Source organism: Nelumbo lutea, chromosome 4, assembly GCF_056320005.1.
Source record: "Nelumbo lutea isolate HS-2025 chromosome 4, American lotus-T2T, whole genome shotgun sequence".
NCBI classification, from domain to species: domain Eukaryota; kingdom Viridiplantae; phylum Streptophyta; class Magnoliopsida; order Proteales; family Nelumbonaceae; genus Nelumbo; species Nelumbo lutea.
This window is the reverse complement of record NC_142687.1, coordinates 94,786,723-94,796,185: the sequence shown is the minus strand read 5'-3', so window position 1 is coordinate 94,796,185 and position 9,463 is coordinate 94,786,723.

The window sequence follows — 9,463 nt, the reverse complement described above, 5'->3', positions numbered from 1 at the left end:
ATATGTAGATGACATTCTACTCATTGGGAATGATGTAGGAATGTTGACTACGGTGAAAGTATGGCTTTCACAGCAATTCTCCATGAAAGATCTTGGAGAAGCCTCCTATATACTGGGTCTTCGACTCTATAGAGATAGATCGAAGCGGATAATAGGATTATCCCAATCTGCCTACATTGACAAAATAGTCAAAAGATATAGCATGGAAAACTCCAAGAAAGGAAATGTTCCTTTCAGGTACGGAGTCATTCTCTCCAAGAAGATGTCTCCCAAGACTTCTGAGGAGATTGATGGCATGAAAGACGTTCCCTATGCCTCTGCCGTTGGGAGCATCATGTATGCCATGCTGTGCACTCATCCTGACATTGCTCAGGTAGTGAGTGTAGTAAGCAGATTTCAGGCCTACCCAGGGTAGGAGCACTGGACTACTGTATAAAACATACTTAAGTACCTTCGAAGGACAAAAGAGTTTTGTCTATTATTCGATGGTAACTCACTATAGATCCAAGGGTATACAGATGCCAATTTCCAGTCGAATCCAGATGATAGAAAGTCTACATCTGGATATGTTTTCATGATAAGATTGTGTGTTGTTTCCTGAATGTCAGCAAACAGAGGTCCTAAGTAGCAAATTAATAGTCCACAACCCAGGCCGAACGCATTGCCGTAAGTGAGGCTGCCTTATGAATGAAGGTGTTCATTCCTAAATTTAGAATTCAGCACATCAACCATTTCCACTGTTGTATAACAACACTGGACCTACGGGAGGATGATAGTAAGAGGTAGCATCAGCGGAGAATGTGGTAGACCCATTGACTAAGCCACTTACACAGAAAGTGTTTATGAAACACATGGAAAGTCTGTGACTCCGGCAAGTACCTGATTGGACCTAAGTGCAAGTGGGAGCTGTTAGACAGTTTTGTATACTTTATGAGTTTATTGTAAATGAATAAAAGTGCATATTTGATTCATGTTCCATTGGTATGTTTCTGTGTAATACCCTTAAACTAGACACAATTTATTTTCTCAGTTTGGAGGTGCAATCATTTACAAAAGGGTCATTTGTGACATAAAGAAAATATAGTATAGATTTAATTAAGATAGCTCACCTAATTGACTCCAAGCAGGTTGACAGTCCTATGGAACTCAATGTGAAACTATCTCATGATGATGGAGAGCTCTTGCAAGTGTGAGTGGTGTGGTAAGGCTAAGTGTGGTGGTCTATTTCACCCACTGTTCACAACCAGTGGGTCGGTCTGGGGAGACCTATCCTGACAAAGCTGACAATGTGGTGCCACCAAGTCAGTTGGGGCGGCTTGTCTCAGCTACCGGGGTGAGACCCTAGGCACATACAGTGTAAGATTAATTGAATCTTTGAACTGGACCAGATTTCTAGTATTGCCCTGGACCTTGGAGATTGATGGGCAAAACTGGAAAGTTACACCTGACCCCTAGACTCAATTATGAAACTGCACTAGGTGTCGGATTGGGTTGTCTTTGATGTACCAATCAGGAGATCCTTAGCGGGGGTCAAAATCTGGGTATGTTGGGACAGTCCGAAAATTCATCTAAGTGGGTGATCATAGTGACAGGATCAGCCCCTTTGTCGGACAAAGGTAATGATCGGGGATGCACTATCACTGATGGAAACCAAGACTGGCGGCAACCGATTTCAATCGTTGAGATTTGTTTTGCAAAATATATTTTATATAAGATATAAAAGTATATATATTATGGTTTCGAAATGATTTGCAAAAGGTTTTAATTCCCGGGATCCATACTAGAGAGAGTGCAACACTGTTCCTTGCAGCCGAGGGAGAGGTCCTCTCTTGTCGGGCAGTGTATGATCATTATGGGCTGAGAGGTTAAGTGTAAGACTATTGAGGATAATACCTGATGGGCTAATCTTGCATCTGCCCACCGTCCCTGGGTGTTACAAGGTGGTTTGGCCCAGGGACCACTTAGGGTAAGTGTTGGGCCCATACAACCCATCTGATGGGTTTCAGGGGTTGCACTGTCCATAACAGTGTATTCGGCCAGGCCTTGTAACAAAGGCTGGGCTGAACCCATGTGGCTGATGTGTAGATCGATGTTTGGGTCCCATGCCATACAAGGAAGACCAACTGGGCAGTAGTTTGGAAGGCTAAATGAATGCATAACCCTAAAGCCCATTTTGAACTAGGCTAATTTGATTAGTCACTTAAGGGGCGAATTCTGAGATAAGATCAGCTGATAGGATTGGGCCCAAACCCTATCCACTTAGAGAGTCCAAGATCTAAATAAGATTTAGATCTGGAAACTTCTTAATTAGATTAGGAGATGATTGATCTAATCTCTATATAAGATAAGGGTTATCCCTTATCTTAAAGGGACTTCTAATCCAGATATGATTTGGGTTAGCAACTCCTAATGGGACTAGGAGCTGATCCCTTTAAGTCTATAAAAGAAAGAGGGGCAGCGGCCTTTAGACATCCAACACAAGAAAACACCAGATAGTCTTGTCTTCAGAGCTGAAACCACAGAAGAGAGAATTCTGCTCCCTGCAAATACTCTCTAGCCGCCGCCTACAGTAGTTCGATCTCCATTCCTTGGGAAAAATCAAGATTGGATATTGATTCCAATCTTTTGGAGAAAAGATTGGTAGGATTTGTATTCACAAGCCGTCCAGATGATTCTTGAGAAGGATCAAGTTTTTTGGAAGAACATTGTTGATTCTGTTCCACCCTGCACTGCGCCATCTTCAGTGGGAGTAGATTTTGGATCCAACCTTGGGCATGAACACCTCCATTGAGAGATATTATTTCTCTGTATCAGGTATTATCTCTCCCTACTCCTTTTTGGTTCAGATCTGGTTCAGTTTATGGTTCAAGAATGATCCCTGAAAATATGATTTTCTAAATTTGGAATTCGATTCCAAGTTGAAGGGAGAGAAAAAATTTTTGAAATTCGCCCCCCCCTTTATTCCGCAATCTTTGAGCATCCATATGATGGATTTTCTATCCCTTCAGTGGTATCAGAGCCATGATTCAAATCTTGAACCATTCTATTTCAGATCTGAACTTGCACAAATAGGGAGAAGGCGTTCTACCCAATTTGCGCAGATATGGGTTTTGGGAAATTTGTTCCCAAAACAGATGGGCAAATAATCTGACATTATTTTTAAATAAATCTGATTATTATTTAGAATAGTTCTTTATAATTTTCTTGATTTATGGGCTGTTTGTACAAGAGGAGATCGAATTCTTGGTTTGCATAGGGAGAATTGCAAGATTTGCAGTTTATTGAATTTATTTATTACATTTGGTTTGTAAATAATTTTTTTATTTTTTATTTTTAGACTCAATATATAGGCATTCGATCTGATGTAATTATTAATAGAAATATGATTTCTATTTAATTTTAATTTTGGATCAAAGATGGCGGTGCAGAGAAGGAGATTTCGTAGATGGGACATTCGATATCTGCGATTTGCAGTTTGTGAAACTGCAATCTATGACCAAACCTCTGTTTTGTAGGATGGAGTGTGTGAACAGCCCTGATTAACTGATTCTTGATTTCCTTTTATCAGTTATTTAATTTCAGATTATTTTCTTGAATTAAGGATTTAATTAAAGATCAAACCCTAGACCCATTCAAACCAAGATTGGTTCAAACTGTTTGGACCAAATCTAGGGTTTAATCAAGGTTGAAAGTCGGCCCTAATTTTCCCACTAATGGGCCTGAGGATTGATACTTAATTGAATGGTTAATTCGGCCCAACCTGTAAAGGCCCAGTTTTAAATAGTTAAAACTACTAAAAGCCCACTTTAAAGGATAAAGCTATATGGGCCGAACTGGGTAACCCTAATTCAACCCATATACCTGGATAACATTAATGGTTAATATTATGGAATTTTAACGAGCTTCCAATGGGCCTTACAGATAATTAATTGATTGGATCAATTTATCCCTACATGAGGTGTATGGATGTGTGATGTGTTGCATACATGGGCCATAAGTACTTGGCCCATGCTCATTCGACAGTGGCTCTTGCGCACACCATGGCTGAATGCACATCATTGCCATGGTGTCCCTTTTGGTCATTGGATGACCTCCCTTAGTGGTGGGCCCCACACCTCATTGAGAGGTTAAGTGCGGAACCCTAGCCGATTTAGGCCCACCAAAATCTGACTTTATGAAAGTCAGTGGGAGCCACTTTGGTTTGACCTAAATCAAACTAGGGCGTAATTAACTCTTCCCTCCAGCTAATATGAGTGCAAGTGATTGGAAGATTCATATGATGAACTCTCTAAAGGCCTTCCATCATTAGCATGAGGATAGGTCATTCAGTAATGAGGAAACACACCAGAAAATGGGCTATCCATTTGCTGTTGGGATTGTCCGAGTGTTTCATAAGATGATAGGGGCATAATAGACCGATGTGGGAGGGGCTTTACCAGAAAATGGGAACTCTCTCACGGTACCTTGGCATTCATGAATATGATGGGTAAGCACTCACTGGACAGAAAGGTTTACCTGAAAATGGCTTTGAACCTTATCTGATAGAGGCCAAAGGGAAAACTCATATGATGAGTGGATATGATCCTTCACAGAAAGGTGGTGGGGTTAGGCAGCTAAAACAGTTGGCTCCATGCACCCTATGTGATTTCCCACATTTCTAGAGACAACACATAGTCTCCGTCACTGAGAAAGGAGGAAAATCTCAAAGATGAATAAATCTTTATGTACAAAACTTTGAGAAGAAATTTGATTTCTGTTTCAAAACTGTGTGCAGATGGTTATTCTGTCTTCTTTAGTAATACAATTACTATTAAAAGAAATAACAGTTTCATCGCATACGAGGAACTGGAGAACAATCTCTGTGTTCTGCATCCTTCTCTAGAAACTAACATAACCTAAACTACGAAGGCTGAAATCCCCAAGAAGAGAGCCCGTGATACAGTTAATCCCACGTGTCTCTGGCGTTACCGACTTGGTCACATCGGTGTTGACCGAATCACAAGGTTGGTAAAGGATGGTCCTTTGGATTTTCTAACTGTAGAAGATCTTCCCACCTGTGAGCCTTGCCTACAAGGCAAGATGATGAAACGACCATTTGATGGTAAGCCTGAAAGATGTACAGGCACACTTGACCTAATACATACTAATGTATGTGGTCCCCTGAGTGTTAGGACACAGAATCAACACGTGTATTTCATCACCTTCACAGGTGATTTCTCACAATATGGTTACGTGTACCTAATGAGACACAAGTCTGAAACCTTTGAAAAGTTCAAAGAGTTTAGACAAGAGGTCGAGAAATAGTTGGGGAGAGAAATTAAAGCCCTTCGATCTGATTGAGGTGGCGAGTATCTTTCTGACGAATTCAGGGACTAATTAAATGTCAATGGGATAGTATCACAATTAGCTCCTCTTGCTACACCACAACTTAACGGTGTTTCAGAGAGGAGGAATAGGACCTTATTGGATATGGTCCGGTCACTTCTCATACACTAAGAGTTAACCACATCCTTTTGGGGTTGCGCATTAGAGACTATGATTTACGTGTTGAATCGGGTTCCAACCAAATTGGTTCCGAACACTCCATATGAACTTTGGACCGGAAAGAAACCAAGTGTTAGACACTTGAAGATTTGGGGTTGTTCAACACACATTAAAAGAACGAGTGCAGACAAGTTGGAATCCAAGACCAGTCGTTGCCTATTTGTAGGCTACCCAAAAGGCTCTGTAGGTTACCTATTCTATGACCCAAGTGAGCAGAAAGTGTTCTGCAGTCGAAATGCCCAATTCTTGGAGACCGATTACATCCTGGACACCCATTGTCAGGAAATTGTTCTTAATGAGGAGAGCTCAGGAGTAGTGGGAGATATCCCACAAGTTTCAGGTAGTGACCAACCTAGAAGATCCACTCGGGTATCCAGGCCACCAGTACGTTATGGTTATGACCAGGATAGTTACCTGGTGGAAACCTTGACTAGTGAGGAGGATCCCGTGACTTACGCGGAAGCTAAGTTGGACATAGATTCCCAGAAGTGGGTGGAGGCCATGAGAGCAGAGATGGACTCAATGGAGACCAATGGAGTCTGGACTCTAGTAGATCCGCCCTCTGGGGTAAAAGCAATCGGTTGCAAATGGATTTACAAGAGGAAGAAGGGCCCCAATGGTAGGGTTGGGACCTTCAAAGCTCGTCTGGTGGCGAAAGGGAACACTCAGAAAGAGGGCATTGATTATGAGGAAACATTTTCGCCTGTGGCCATGCTTAAATCCATTAGAATCCTGCATGCTGTAGCAGCATACCATGATTATGAGATTTGGTAGATGGATGTCAAAACTGTATTCCTGAATGGAGATCTTACTGAAGATATCTATATGCAACAACTGCAAGGCTTCATAGCTGCGGGTCAGAAAAACATGGTATATAAACTCAATAGATCCATTTATGGACTTAAGAAAGCTTCTTGAAGTTGGAACATCCATTTTGACTTTGCTGTCAAATCGTTTGACTTCGAACAAAATCTGGATGAACCCTGTGTTTACAGGAAGTACATTGGAGATAAGGTTACCTTCTTGGTTCTATATGTAGATGACATTCTACTCATTGGGAATGATGTAGGAATGTTGACTACGGTGAAAGTATGGCTTTCACAGCAATTCTCCATGAAAGATCTTGGAGAAGCCTCCTATATACTGGGTCTTCGACTCTATAGAGATAGATCGAAGCGGATAATAGGATTATCCCAATCTGCCTACATTGACAAAATAGTTAAAAGATATAGCATGGAAAACTCCAAGAAAGGAAATGTTCATTTCAGGCACGGAATCATTCTCTCCAAGAAGATGTCTCCCAAGACTTCTGAGGAGATTGATGGCATGAAAGACGTTCCCTATGCCTCTGCCGTAGGGAGCATCATGTATGCCATGCTGTGCATTCGTCCTGACATTGCTCAGGTAGTGAGTGTAGTAAGCAGATTTCAGGCCTACCCAGGGCAGGAGCACTGGACTACTGTATAAAACATACTTAAGTACCTTCGAAGGACAAAAGAGTTTTGTCTATTATTCGATGATAATTCACTACAGATCCAAGGGTATATAGATGTCGATTTTCAGTCGAATCCAGATTATAGAAAGTCTACATCTGGATATGTTTTCATGATAAGATCGTGTGTTATTTCTTGAATGTCAGCAAACAGGGGTCCTAAGTAGCAAATTAATAGTCCACAACCCAGGCCGAACGCATTGCCGTAAGTGAGGCTGCCTTATGTATGAAGGTGTTCATTCCTGAATTTGGAATTCAACACATCAACCATTTCCACTATTGTATAACAACACTGGACCTACGGGAGGATGATAGTAAGAGGTAGCATCAGCGGAGAATGTGGTAGACCCATTGACTAAGCCACTTACACAGAAAGTGTTTATGAAACACATGGAAAGTCTGGAACTCCGGCAAGTACCTGATTGGACCTAAGTGCAAGTGGGAGCTGTTAGACAGTTTTGTATGCCCTTAGCGTCAATCAAGATGATGTACTTTATGAGTTTATTGTAAATGAATAAAAGTGCATATTTGATTCATGTTCCCTTGGTATGTTTCTGTGTAATACCCTTAAACTGGACACTTAATGAGACTCGTGTTAGTTTAGAATGTTCACAGCCAGCAGGTCAGTCTGGGGAGACCTATCTTGACAAAGCTGACAATGTAGTGCCACCATGTCGGTTGGGGCGGCTTGTCTCAGCTACTGGGGTGAGACCCTAGGCACATACAGTGTAGGATTAATTGAATCTTTGAACTGGACCAGATTTTCAGTATTGCCCTGGACCTTGGAGATTGATGGGCAAAACTGGAAAGTTACACCCGACCCCTAGACTCGATTATGATACTGCACTAGGTGTCGGATTGGGTTGTCTTTGATGTACCAGTAGTGAGATCCTTTGCAGGGGTCAAAACCTGGGTATATTGGGACAGTTCGAGAATTCATCTGATTGGGTGATCATAGTGACAGGATTAGCCCCTTTGTTGGACAAAGGTAATGATCGGGGATGCACTCTCACTGATGGAAACCACGACTGCCGGCAGCCGATTTCAATCATTGAGATTTGTTTTGCAAAATATATTTTATATGAGATATAAAAGTATATATATTATGGTTTCGAAATGATTTGTAAAAGGTTTTAATTCCCAGGATCCATACTAGAGAGAGTGCAACACTGTTCCTTGCAGCCGAGGGAGAGGTCCTCTCATGTCGGGCAATGTATGATCATTATGGGCTGAGAGGTTAAGTGTAAGACCATTGAGGATAATACCTGATGGGCTAATCTTGCATCTGCCCACAGTCCTTGGGTGTTACAAGGTGGTTTGGCCCAGGGACCACTTAGGGTAAGTATTGGCCCATAGATCCCATCTGATTGATTTCAGGGGGTGCACTGTTCATAACAGTGTATTCGGCCAGGCCTTGTAACAAAGGCCGGGTTGAACCCATGTGGCTGATGTGTAGATCAATGTTTGGGTCCCACGCCATACAAGGAAGACCAACTGGGCAGCAGTTTGGAAGACTAAATGAATACATAACCCTAAATGGGCCTTAAGCCCATTTCAAACTGGGCTAATTTGATTAGTCATTTATGGGGCGAATTCTGAGATAAGATCAGCTGATAAGATTGGGCCCACACCCTATCCACTTAGAGAGTCCAAGATCTAAATAAGATTTAGATCTGGAAACTTCAACCCTTATCTCAAAGGGACTTCTAATCCATATATGATTTGGGTTAGCAAATCCTAATGGGATTAGGAGCTGATCCCTTTAAGTCTATAAAAGGAAGAGGGGGCGGCAGCCTTTAGACATCCAACACAAGAAAGCAACAGATAGTCTTGTCTTCAGAGCTGAAATCACAGAAGAGAGAATTTTGCTCCCTGCAAATACTCTCTAGCCGCCTCCTTCCTGCAGCCGCCGCCTATAGTAGTTTGATCTCCATTCCTTGGGAAAAATCAAGATTGGATCTTGATTCCAATCTTTTAGAGAAAAGATTGGTAAGAGTTGTATTCACAAGCCGTCCAGGTGATTCTTGAAAATGATCAAGTTTTTTGGAAGAACACTGTTGATTCTGTTCCACCCTGCACTGCGCCATCTTCATTGAGAGCAGATTTTGGATCCTACCTTGGGCATGAACACCTCCATTGAGAGATATTATTTCTCTGTATCAGGTATTATCTCTCCCTACTCCTTTTTGGTTCAGATCTGGTTTAGTTTGTGGTTCAAGAATGATCCCTGAAAATATGATTTTGTAAATAGGGAATTCGATTCCCAGTTGAAGGGAGAGAAAAAAATTTTGAAATTCACTCCCCCTTTATTCCGCAATCTTTGGGCGTTCATATGATGGATTTCCTATCCCTTCAAGGTAAATAATTTTTTGAGTTAAAATTGTTGATATTAAATTTGTTTAAAATACGAATGACACCTCTTAATCT